Source organism: Salvia hispanica, chromosome 2 (genome assembly GCF_029641045.1).
Source record: "Salvia hispanica isolate PSC_SH4W2 chromosome 2, Shi_PSC_v1, whole genome shotgun sequence".
In the NCBI taxonomy this organism is placed as follows: Eukaryota; Viridiplantae; Streptophyta; class Magnoliopsida; order Lamiales; family Lamiaceae; genus Salvia; species Salvia hispanica.
Genome location: NC_142693.1, coordinates 25,111,204 through 25,125,328, shown reverse-complemented (window position 1 = coordinate 25,125,328; position 14,125 = coordinate 25,111,204). Strand labels below are relative to the sequence as shown.

General features: G+C 40.6%; 1 pseudogene; it reads left to right on the top strand.

The window, feature by feature from the left end:
• Window positions 1-443: 443 nt before the first annotated feature.
• Window positions 444-1,929, top strand: LOC148931906 (uncharacterized; annotated as a pseudogene).
• The last annotated feature ends 12,196 nt before the right edge of the window (window positions 1,930-14,125 follow it).

Here is a 14,125-nt window from a genome sequence, read left to right as displayed (position 1 = left end):
GCACTGGTTTTCCAATCCGTTTCCGACGACGGGACAGACCGTGATCCCTTCGCAGTCTGGGATCGTCAGCACTCCAACTCCGCCGTTATCCCGTGCTTCGGATCCGCTTATCTTGCGTCCACCTGCTTCCACAACACCAACCACTTACCCTTGCCACATATTTCCCACTATTGGGCATGACCCGCCGCCTGGTTCCCGCCCGCATCGGACCCCTGCAGGTTTCCAACCACCGCCGGCGCGGCCTGCGACTTACCCAACAACAACAACAACAGGGGCGTGGGCCTCTCTAGAGCGGACCAGACTTCGTGGGATATTCCGGGGTCGCACTTCGGTTTCGAGCCACCCGATTCGCGAGCAGCGCCCACATCATTGGACAACCCGGTGACCCGCCAGTTCTTGGGGACGTCCGGTGCAGACCATTAGACCAATCCCGTAATTTTAAAATGAAGGAACCACGTTTTGATGGGACGGACGTGGCCAATTGGATCTCACACGTGCAATATTATTTTGAGCACTTAATGATGCCCGAGGACCATCGTTTACACTATGTCGTCATGCTCTTCAATTCCCCGGTGGCAGATTGGATATTCAATTATCGTGCGAGCAATCCGACGGCCGATTGGCATGGTTTTTTGGAGGACGTACGACGTCGCTTTGATCCACATTGCTTCGAGGATTATTTGGGCCTCATCGCCAAGTTGAGTCAGACAGGTTCACTAGCCGATAATAATGCAACGTTTGAACGGATGCGGAGCAAAGTCCCGAATCATCCCGAATCCTCATTCTTGTCCTACTATGTGGCGGGACTGCAGCAACCGGTGCGGAATCAAGTCAAGCACCAACACCCTACTTCGGTGGCAGCGGCATTGGCCCTCGCCGTAGATTACGACAACTGCTTGGAGAAGCCGGTGGTCCACCCAGGGCTCCAGCGCCGCAATGGAATGACCAAGGACTGGCGCACAGCCACTCCGCAGGGGCAACCCCAGTCTGCCGGGAAGCCGCTTTATGCTAAGGGTTCGGAGTATTCAAAATTACCGGTTATTCGTCTCACTGCGGCGGAAAACGCGGATAGGACTCGACGAGGTGTTTGTTGGTATTGTGAGGAAAAATGGGTCCCTGACCACGCTTGCAAGAGAACCTTTCTGGCCTACATGGGCGCAGAAGAAGATGAGGAGATGGAGGAGCACGTGCAGCCGCACGATCAACCGGAAACCGAGGTGATCACGGCCGATCTCTCGCACATTTATGCTTTGGAAGGAAAGCAAATGCCGGCTGCCATTGAATTGGAAGGTTTCATTGGCGCTTCTTCAGTGCGCATTTTGGTGGACACATGATTTTCTACATCCGAAGGTTGCAGAGCGGCTCTCCCTGCCCCTTAAACCAATCAGACCTTTCCGAGTGTATGTTGGCAATGGTGAATCGTTGTTGTGTTTGCACACGAGCGTGCAGACGGGTTTAGTAGTTCAAAATCAGGTCTTTCTGCTAGACTTACACATTCTACCTATTCACGGACCTGAGTTGATTTTAGGTATGTCCTGATTGAAGTCACTCCGCCGTGTCACAAATGACTATGAGGTGGGCACAATTGAATTCATCAGGGACGGTGCACCAGTTTGCTTGAAAGTCACACCACCGAACCCGAAGCAGTTGTCCCTGCGATCTTTTGTCAGCCTACTTACTATGCAGGGCACAACCGACTTGTTCGAACTAATTCCCATCCAGCAAGACGGTCCAATGGCTGGTGAGGCCGCTGAATTGGTGTTTCCGCCGGGTCTGCCACCTTCCATCAGCCGGATCCTGGAGGCCCATACGGCTGTGTTCAGCATGCCGTCGGGCATGCCGCCGCCGCGTCCCTTTGATCATAGAATCCATCTTTTACCCGGGACGAAACCGGTCAATGTTCGACCCTATCGATACCCATATTTCTAGAAGAATGTGATCGAGAAGCAGGTGAAAGAAATGTTAGCCTCGGGGATCATTAGACCCACTCAGAGTCCATTCTCATCCCCGGTTTTGCTGATCCGCAAAAAAGATGGGACATTTCATTTCTGCATCGATTATAGAGCTTTAAACACAGCCACAGTCCGTATCACTTCCCGATCCCGACTACAGACGAGTTATTTGATGAGTTGGGATCAGCCCGGGTCTTTACCAAGCTGGATTTACGGTCCGGTTACCACCAACTCCGAATGCACGCGGATGACATCTATAAGACAGCGTTCCGCACTCATGATGGCCACTTCGAGTTCTTGGTAATGCCTTTTGGCTTGACTAATGCGCCTTCGACTTTTCAGTCTGCAATGAATGCTATATTTCGGCAACTCCTCTGACTCTCTGTCATCGTTTTCTTCGACTATATATTGGTATATAGTCTCTCGTTGGATTCCCACGTGCAGCATCTACATGAGGTCCTCACTATACTGGAAACTAATAAATTCTTTGTGAAAATGTTAAAGTGTGTGTTCTGCAGCAAGTCGGTGGACTATCTTGGGCATTTGATTTCTGGCGGGCAGTTAAAGGCCGACCCAGAAAAAATTGCAGCGATGGTAGCATGGCCAGTCCCGTCCACTATTAAACAGTTGCGGGGTTTCTTGGGCCTCACAGGATACTACAGGCGTTTCATCTCCAATTATGTGACGATTGCGGGGCCACTAACTGACTTGCTAAAGAAGGATGCTTTTCAGTGGTCTCATGTGGCTACAGACAGCTTCGAGGCGCTAAAAAAGGCATTGACGTCGGCCCCGGTACTCCGTCTTCCGGACTTTAGTAAACCTTTTTATTTGGAGACAGACGCTTCCGATTTTGGTATAGGGGCGGTATTGCTACAAGACGATCAACCATTAGCTTTTTTCAGCAAGAAGCTAGGCCCTCATAGGCGGGTGACGTCGACTTACCACAAAGAACTTTACGCTATCGTAGAAGCGGTGCAGAAATGGCGTTAGTATTTACTTGGTCGTGAGTTCGTAATCCGCAGTGACCAAAAAAGCTTAAAGGAACTACTGCAACAAGTCATTCAGACCCAAGATCAACAGTTCTATGCCTGGAAGTTAATGGAATACAAGTTTCGGATCGAGTATAGCGCTTCCAATCGAGTCGCTGATGCCTTGTCACGCCGGGACATGGATCCGACGCCGGAGGCCGTGGAACAGGCAGCAGCGGCTACAGCCCTTTTGATGGCGGTCTCGCATCCTATCCCTGAAATATTGGACACTCTGATTGAAGAATCGAAATCAGCCCCTGAATTATTGGCCTTGCGGACAGCAATTGAAAAGGGTAAGGCAGACAACAGGTTCTCAGTGAGTGAGGACTTGATTTACTTTAATCGGCGCATATATGTGGGGGACAGATCAGCTGCAAAAAAGGCCCTCCTCTTTGAACACCATAGTACGCCACAAGTGGGTCATCCCGGTGTCGAGCGGACTTTTCGACGTTTGGCAACAACGTTCTACTGGAGGAACATGAGAAAGGATGTGAAGGAATTTGTGGAAGCCTGCTACGAGTGTCAGACTACTAAATATACGACCCAGAACGTCTCATGCAGCCCCTTCCAATTCCATCCCAAGTTTGGGAGGATGTCTCGATGGATTTCATCACGTCTCTGCCACAATCACGCGGCTTTACAACAATTATGGTAGTTGTGGATCGTTTATCAAAGTACACGCATTTCGCGCCTCTTCCGCCTCAATTTAATGCTCTTCGTGTGGCAAACCTTTTCATTGAAACTGTGGTTAAACATCATGGATTTCCCAAAACCTTGGTCTCGGACAGGGATTCAGTGTTTTTGAATGATGTTTGGGAGGATATGCTTCATCTCAGTGGGTGATACGCTCGGATTTTGCACGGTTTTAAGGCCATTATTTGGCCCGTTTTTTATATCAAAGTTGCATTACATGTCCATTATTTGCATATTTTATCTATTTTGGTATTTTGACATATTTTGTGAGAAATGTGCATATTTGAGCCTAAAAAGGGGTAAAAACGTGAAGTAGGAAATCTGGAGCTTCTCCGGCGACCGCCGTAACACTTCCGGCTACCGCCGGCACTTAGCGGAGACAAAGACACGCCCGGCGACCGCTGGGAAGTGCGTGTCGACCGCCACAAGGAGTCAGAAGCTACTGGACTGCGCGCGGCGACCGCCGGCCAAGGTGCGGCGGCCCGCCACAGAAATGCGGCGCTCGACAGCTGTCTTCAAACTCAATTTTCCGGCGATCCTGAATTCCGATCGGACCTCTCTATACACCATTCTCTTCGCCTTGAAAAGAGCTTCAGGATGGTTCAAGAATCACCTCAATCGGAGGTCTGTGGAGAGAGTTATGGCCGTTCTACCAAAGTCGTGCAAAGCTGCCAGCTGCAGTCTTGGTGGGAATTTAAAGAAGGAAAGAAGATATTACCTTGTGAAGCCAAATAATTTCCTTCTACTATGGGAACGAAAATTACATATTTCCTAATGCTTGGAGAACACTTTTTACCAAATTTAAATCCTTCTAAAGCCTATATATACTCCATAACCTCATTCATAAAATTGAACCTTTCCATAGCCCCCAAAAGGGGAGCCTTAATGGCTCCCCCTCCATTCTCCAACCCTAATTCCTTCATCCATCATTCCATCACCATTCTTGGAGATTGAAGCAAGGCAAGAGGAGCATAGAGAGATTCATCCTTGGGTTTTGTTTGTTTATTTCATATCTCGTACCTTAATTATTGTTTTAGTTCATTTGTCTACGGATTGCTAAACAATAGAATTTTGTGGTTTGATAGTAATTGACTTTTATGTAGTTCTTTTTATGTTTAATGTTCAGAAATCATTTCCACTTGATTTTTCTTGAACTTTTGTTCGACTAATTGGCCGTTACCTTGATTATTGTCAATCTTTGATCGGTGATAACTTTGATTGGTTTATCTTATATGTTCATACAATAATTGTGACATGAGTATTGATGCATGACATGGAGAGATCGTGGTAAAACTTGAGTCGGATGAACGTAGAACTAATTAGAATAACTAAAGAGTTAGTGAAATCATTATCCTTGAAATTCCTCTATTTGCCTAATTCTATCTTCTTCATTTTTATTGTTTTACTTTATCTCTAGTTTTATATATTTCAAACTCAAATCTATGTTTGTCTAGATAGTATTTGACGCTTAGTACATGATAGCTAGTTGCAATTATATTCCTCGTGTTCGATATCCGGTACTGACCTTTAGCTATACTAGATCTACCATGTATACTTGCAAGTATTTTTAGTGTTAATAAAAAGTGCATCAGTGGGACAAAACTTCACTTCACCACAGCATATCACCTGCAATCGGATGGACAGACAGAGGTCCGTAATGGGGGTCGGAGCAGTATCTCCGGGCGTTCACCGCAGATAGACCGAATAAATGGGTGAATTTTTTGCCTTGGGCAGAGCTGGCTCTTAATTGTTTTCATCATGAAGGATTGGGGACATCCCTATTTACAGCGTTGTATGGTCGGGACCCTCCGGCCTTGGTCGCGGTTGAGCCTTCGGCAATCACTCAGCCGGATGTGGCATCCTTAATTCGCCAGCGTGAAGAGATGATTATTGTATTGCGTAAAAACTTGGAGAAGGCCCAACAACGAATGCGATCAGCGGCCAACAAGCACCGTCGTGATGTGGAGTATGTTGTAATAATTGAGTGAACAATTGCATAAAGCTCTCTATGATGATTAACCGAGAACGACGGAGAAGGAGGAGAAACTGTAGAGCGGAAGCGTACCTTGATCCATAATGAATTAAAAGGCGGAATTGCTTTGCATCGGCTATGGATCTTCCAAACGATCAGAGACGTCCTTCACAATAGTCTGCCGAGAGAATACAGAGATATTGAACGTTCTTCTGACGTCTGGGGACCATAACCCTAGCTTATATTTATGTTAAATATAAACCCCTTTATTTTCTATTCGGTCCCTCATCAAATAGAAAATCACTTTATGGTATCTACACTTATTTCCATAACAATTAAATACACTTTAGCCCAAACTTTAATCTTTATTAGATCACTTTAATTGGGCAACTGAAAGATAGCCATACACATTAAATTAGTCATGTGGAAGCCCAAATTTCTAACAATCTCCCACTTGGGCAACACATGACACCAAATAAATGTGTACAAACCGAATGAGCGCTCATATATGCTATCATATAGTGTATTCCCGAACAATCTTATCATCAACCATATCGACATAGGACTAAAGGGGCAGTCACCATATTTTTTCATGATTAAACCCATCAGTAATCACATATGCAAATATAATAAACAACAGATCAATTATGAAGTGTAGTATGGAAATTTCATGAAAGGTGATCATACATGTCTATTTCCAACTGGTCCTCCCAAAGTGAGATCAAACCAAAAATAATGGACAAAATATTATAATTTATTTTTGCAGAGAATAACATGAGTTTTATAACTACGTGTTCAAAACACAATATAGAGCAATAACCAAAACTACTCCCACTGACCGGAAGTATCCGTAAACAACATAACACCCATTTGGGCTACATGCCCATGAAAGACCTTGGGTGATAGTCCCTTAATGATTGAATTTGTAATCTCAAATCCATTCCCTTATGCTTTATATGTATTTGTCCATTCCGAACCCTTTATTTAACAACCAGGAAGCTCCTGTTGTTTTAGAATATAATAACTTAAGTGGTCTTCCAATACCTTACAATATGCAGCCTAGTGACAAAATTTCACAGTCATATTCATTAACTAGATGGCCCAAAACAAGTTACGAATTTTGTTGTCATGGCAGAAGTAGCTACAAGTGTTTGCCCAGCACTTCTCCACGAAATGGCTCTACAGCCAACAGACACACGTAACCTAAAATGGATCCTTTACTGTATTGGCGTCTAAAAAAAATCATAATCAAAATGCCTAAAGATCTCTCCAAATGATCTGATTTTATGTATGCGGGCATGTAATGCTTAGTTCTCTATAAATATCCCATAACCCGTTTTGCTGTTTCCTAATGATCCATATCGGGTTATTGAAATATCTGCCCAACATATAAACAATTAAAACTAAATTGGGTCTAATACACACTTGAGCACACATTAGGCTCCCAATCACCGAAGCATATGGAACCTTCTGCATTTTCTAAATCTCAAGATTTATCTTAGGGCACTGAATGAGACTAGGTTTGTCTCCTTTAGTCATAGAGGTATTTCTTTACTTGCAATTATGCATCTCAAATACTTTAGGCACCTTTTCTCTATATCCCTTCTATGACAATCGAAAATTATTTCTTTCGATTCTAAATACAAAAGAGGCATCTCAAATTTCTTCGAGAGAAAATTCTAGGTGTTAGTGCAACATATCCTTATCGAAAGTTATTTCTTTCGATTCCAAATACAAAAGAAGATGCATTTGCTCCCACTGAACTTGTGATACACACAACCATCAATAACATTCTTTCTGAATCCAAATGAAAGAACTACTTCATAAAATTTGTGGTACCATTGACGAGAGTCTTAATTGAGGTTGTTGAGATTGACTTTAAATGATATCATTCGCATGAGATTGAATGTTTACAACAATATCATCTTGAGGTTCTTAATATGCTTCTTCTTCAATGATAGTAATTCATACCTGATCATTGTCAGAAGCAGTAGTTAGTGTCTATACAGACTCCTCCTCAAAAGTAATGTTTCTTAACACATTCTTCCCCCCAAACTCAACATCCTCAAGGAATACTATATTTCTCGTCCAAAAAATTAGTTCTTTTTGTGGGATCATAAAATTTAAAAGCCCCTAAGTTTTTCTGGAAGACCAAAGTGAGAATATATGCTACAGTCTTTAATGTCTCTCCATAAAGCGAATGCGACAAGGAAGAATGATAAATCATACTCCTTCACATATCTTTAAGAGTTTTATTTCGTCTTTTAGCTACACCACTCATGCTAGGCGATCTCGACATGGTGTACAAAACGACGATCCCACACTCTTCCAAATAGAAGGAAAAATGTCTTTGACATTGTTCACCTGAGCAATCATTTCTGCCGTAGTATTTGCCACCACGGTCAGATTTGACTTTCTTAATGCCTTTGTTGAGTTGGAGCTCAACATCAGCCCTGAATATTTTGAACTTGTCTAAATCCTCAGACTTTTAATAGATTAAATGTAGGTGCCCAAAACAAGAATATTCATTTATGAATGATATAAAATATCGTTGATCATTCCAAGAAACCGAAGTGAATGAACCACAAATGTCCGTATATATCAATTCTAAAATGTATAGCTCTATTGGAACCTAATTTCTTAAGTTTGGTCTGCTTTCCTTCGATACATTAAACACACAAATCAAGTTCTGAAAAGATAAGTGTATTCAATACAACATATGACACAAGTCTCACTATCTTTTATTTTGAGATATAACCAAAACACTTGTGTCATAAATTAACCAAATTCTAATTATTTAATTTGCTTAGTCCCTTTTGATTCAACATGTAAAGCTTCTGAATATGAAGTAACATAATTGAGCATACAAAGATTGTTATATGTAAGGAAACAGTGCCCACAATACTAGAATTATTTGAAGGAAGAACTTTACTATTTCTAAATGAACAAGAGAAACCAAATTTTGTCTAAAAGACAGTACAGTAAAGTATCCTTCAAAGACAGAATAATTCCAGTCTTTAATAACAATCTACAGTGCACAATAGTCTCTACTTCCACCGATTTGTCATGTCCCACATAGATGTATCTTTCACCATCAATTGACTTTCAGTAGCTCAGACAGCCTTGCACTGATAACCTTATGTGAGTAGAAGCATCAGATGCTACCCACTAAATATCATTAGAGACTAAATCCAAATTAACTTTAGAACAGACCAAAACAAGAATTGTAACTTCCTTTGCACGCCATGTGTGATATTTACAATTCTTCTTTTTATATTCATGTTTACCACAAAAGAAACAACTATAATTATCTTTATATTGTTTCTTTTGTGATGAACCCTTATCCATAGTAGCATTCTCAATACACTCTCTTAATGCCCTTTTACTTTATTTCTTGAGATACTGACCAGATGTGCAACACCAAATGTACAAGCAAGTCTTTAAAATTCAAGCTTTAGTGAAGCAACTTGAGACATTCTTATAATGTGCTCCCTTATGTTGCCTTGCCCTTACACTTTATTGAGATCAAGCATGCTTGTCTCAGCCTTAATGTTTATCACAAAACGTTCCTTAATTTTGGCAAGATATTCACTGGCCTTAGTGATATACTCAGATGCAGTGCCTCGAAAGGCTTCTGGGATGCTAAACCCAATGATCAGTAGACTTACACGATTCGAGCATTCCTACTTCTCATAGTTTCTCCTTTGATAAGAAGCACTATCGTCCGTAGGAGAAGTAGGTTGCTCAATCCTTAGCGCGTACAACCCAAAGCAATCAAAATATATTATTTGCAATCCTTAAAATTTGACTCATTCAACACCCACATATTGATCATGTTGGAAGAAACTGCAGAAGCAGACATCATAATTGAACAGAGAACAAAACTGAAATAATTGTCATGCTCACATAATAAAATTCAAATAAAAGGTAACATCTCGAGGTACCGGCACAACATCCATATCAAGTCTTTTGACAGTAATATGAACTTGTAATTGATAACCTCATCGTAGTGATCAAACACTGACAATAAGATCTGGTCAAGTAGTGTCCACCTTTTGGCATCACACTACTCACATGAACACTGAATAATTATCACGTATTTATCACCACAGGTATATATGTATTTCATGCCAAACATTAATCTTCCTTTTGGCCGACTAATATCCGCATTAAAATACACACACACATACCGTCCTAACATTCACAATAAAGAAGTCTAGACAAGAGAGGTTACTTTTGCAACGTCATGTTTCGCCTAATCTACTTTGAACATTAGTAAAACATTACGAGGTACCGAGCACAACATCCATATCAAGTCTTTTGACAGTAATATGAACTTGTAAGTGGCAACCTCCTTACAGTGGTTAAATACTATCAATAAGATCTTGTTAAGTAGTGTTCACCTTTTGGCATCACACCACTCACAAGAAAACTGAATAATTGCCACATATTTATTACCACACGTATATGTGTATCTCGTGCCAAATATTAATCTTCCTTTTGGCCGACTAATATCCGCATTAAAATACACACTCATGAGTAGAAAATAAGGAACATGAGATATACCCAAAAATTGAATTTAAAGATAAAACTTAAAACCAAATATAAACGCTCGCAAGCGAGTCGTTAATAACTTTTCGGAACATAGTGGCTAGCCAACAAGGCACTGGGTTCGCATATCCTGCAAACTCAGCAAGTCGTTAAATTCTTACGGCCAGCACAATAACTCCCCAGCAAATCGCAAATTGCAGTATCCTAAGGGGATTCCATATAAGTTTTTCAAATCTAATTTTCACTAAAATCGACAAAATCCAAATTTTGATATTTCCAAGAAACATTTTCCGTAATAAAATTGCTCACCAAAACCAACATGAATTAAAACAATTCATTATCCACACAATCTGGAGCAGTACACAAGTAATAACCAATTCTTAATTCAATAAAGAACCTAGCAAATAAAACTTACCACAAGCAGCGGCGCAGCGACTGTAAATTGATTTTCACAGCCAAATTAATTTCATTCGCCCCAAAATGATATGATTATATAAACACAAAACCATACTTAATATATAAAACCTAAATTGCGGCGGCTGAATCATGCTCTCGATCAATGAGCATATAAACATGTACTATGTGAAACCACAAAAGGCAACTTTTCTTTCACCAAATCAACACATGCTTGATCCATAAGGAAACCACAAAACTATTGCAATTAGAATAAACAATTGTATTTCATAAGAATGCAAAGAACCAACATTCTGACTCGTGTATTTCGCAATATTAACAATTCGATATACACGTAATGAAAGCAGAAACATTGCGTTGAAAATAAATCACCACCATGAATAAACATGACAATCTCGCCGCATAACGTAATAAAATTAACCGCACGATTTTATTCATAAAATCAAAATCCTAATTCCCCTTTTCCAATTCTCAGAGAATCATCAATAGAGTGGCTCTGATACCACTTGTTGTAATAATTGAGTGAACAATTACATAAAACACTCTATGATGATTAACCGAGAACGACGGAGAAGGAGCATAAACTGTAGACCGGAAGCGTACCTTGATCCATAATGAATTAAAAGGCGGAATTGCTTTGCAGCGGCTATGGATCTTCCAACCGATCATAGACGTCCTTCACAATAGTCTGCCGAGAGAATACAGAGATATTGAACGTTCTTCTGACGTCTGGGGACCTTAACCCTAACTTATATTTATATTAAATATAAACCCCTTTATTTTCTATTCAGTCCCTCATCAAATAGAAAATCACTTTATGGTATCTACACTTATTTCCATAACAATTAAATACACTTTAGCCCAAACTTTAATTTTTATTGGATCACTTTAATTGGGCAACTGAAAGATAGCCATACACATTAAATTAGTCATGTGGAGGCCCAAATTTCTAACAGAGTATGCGATAGGTGATATGGTGCTGTTGAAACTGGAGCAGTATAGGCAGTATTTAGTGGCTAGGTCGTTGTCTACGAAGTTAGCAAGGAGATTTTATGGCCCATTTAAGGTGATAAAGCGGATTGGTATGGTTGCATATAGGCTCCAATTACCGGAAGGGAGTCGCGTCCACAATGTATTTCATGTGAGTTTATTGCGACCATTTGTTGATGGGTCCAAGTTCCAGACGACCGAGCTGCCATCAAGATTTGCTCGGGGTTGTCCAGTCTCTCGCCCAATACGATTGTTGGACGTTCGCACAATGTGTAATGCAGGAACGGCAGTGGAGGAAGGACTATTGCAATGGGAGGATGACGGAGGTGAACGGCCGTCGTGGGAGCCTATGACGGTGATTAGGAGACGTTTCTCGCACCTCCTTGAGGACAAGGAGCTTCCTATGGGGGAGGGAGTTGATACGAGTACAACACGACCCCGACGGTCGGAGACCATACAAGAGATAGAGGAAGTGCCAACGAGCTTTGATGCTCCACCGGACTGCGATACGGTGGAAAGAGGTCGCAAAGGCCATCAAGTCGCCACGACCAAAGCGGCAAGTTCGACCCCCAGTCAAGTACGGGGAGTTTGTCCCTCGTTGAATAGGATTAGTTCATATTTTAGTATTATTTTATTTTAGTTTCCTTTTTGAAATAGGTTAATTATCTTAGTTTGTTTCCTTTTTGATTTGGGAATCTTTTGAACACTGTAAGTAGACGTATAAGCTCTTTTTTTTGAATAAGGAATATCAAATTTTCGTTTAATTTTATCTTCATTGTTTCTTTGTGATAAAACCCTCGTTTTCAAAGCCCTCGTTTTCAAAGCGGTCGACGGGATTTTGCCTCCCGAGACTTCTAGTTTATCCGTTTCCGATACCCGATAGGGGAAAACCCTTATCAGTATGCTACCACTCAAGTTATTGAATGATCAGTCGAGAACAAGAAGTAGAGATGCATTGCAGAAGGAGGATGAAGTCATTCCAGTTAGTCGGTTGTTTGCAAGCAAGACAACAGAATTACTGAAATTTGGAGAGATGTGAGACTTTTTCAAACCAGTCAGAAGATTAAAAGAAAGGTTCAAATTGCTCTTTTCTGTTTCCCAAATCCAACTAGGAATGTACCCTCGCAAACGATTGTTTGAGAGGTCTAAACTTAGCAAAGTGGATGCATTTCTAAGGTCTGGGAAATCGTATAAATTCCAAGATGACATGTGTAACACATTTAAATGGGGATACCCTTGCGAACTTGAACTCATATTGGTTGAGTCAACTTACAGGTTGTTGTTAGAAAGAGTAAGTTCCCAAAGACTTGTAAAACTTCAAATCTTATTCAGTTTAAACGTGCCATTGAACAAGTTGTTAGAAAGACGGAGAATTGATATGTTTCGAAACTGGAAGAAGAAGTTAGGAATAAGACCTCCTATCCTATTACTACTCAAATCTAGGCGAAAGAGGTTGGAGTGGTTTATGATGGGAGCTACTTCACTCCACTGAATTGATTGTCGAATATATCAAGATAAGAAATTGAAGGGAGGGTAAAAAGATGGTGAGGAATGGTGTCGTTCAATGAATTTTGGCTTAAATCCAAAACACAGAGGTTTGTAAGACCTTGAAAATGCAGGTGAGAAATGTTGGACATTATTTATCACAATATATTCAAGATTACATAATTGAATATAAATAAAGAAAGATCTTCGAACAACATGTATTTCACGTATTAACCATAAATATAATGGATCGAAAACTTACCTTTATGATCCATAGCGGAAGCGATTGGGGAAAACGGAGAGAAATTCCTCGAACTTTCTTTGGCATAGTAGCGCAGCTCCAACTCCAAGGATTTGTTTCTCTCTCTTTCCCTCGTTTATGTGTTCTCTTAATGTGTGTGATTTGATAGGATCACCACACTTGTATATATAGGCAGAGAGAGGACAAACCCTAATTATAAAACATTAAAGCCCTTTCCATCAAAGTGGCTATTTAATTAAGACGTTTTTTTTTACCAAGTAATACCAAAATCAAATTAAATAATTTATCATAACAATTTGATTTGATTTTTGTAGTGCATAATATATCAAACCATAAATATATATATGCGTCCATTTTATTTCATTAACAATCAAAGGAATCAAATAATCCTTCACTTAATGACTAAATCAAATACGCATACATATACTATAATTATGTTAATATATTCTCATTTTCCTTATTAGTATAAGAACATACATTTAGTCACACTTAATGACTAATTTAGGGAATATATTATGCCTAATTGAATGATTATAATTTAGGAAAACGTCACATTATATTAATAGCTATTGATAGCTAATTAATTAGGGAAAAATGTGTCTTATACCAAGTTAATGTATTATATTAAAAATCCAATTCTATTTAAGATTCTATCACATGTCACATATGTGAGACATAAAACTTACATTCTCCCACTTGGCGAACATGTGGGACACAAAGTTTTCGATTCTCCCACTTGACACACTTGACAGAGCCACAATCAGTGGCGGACGCAGAA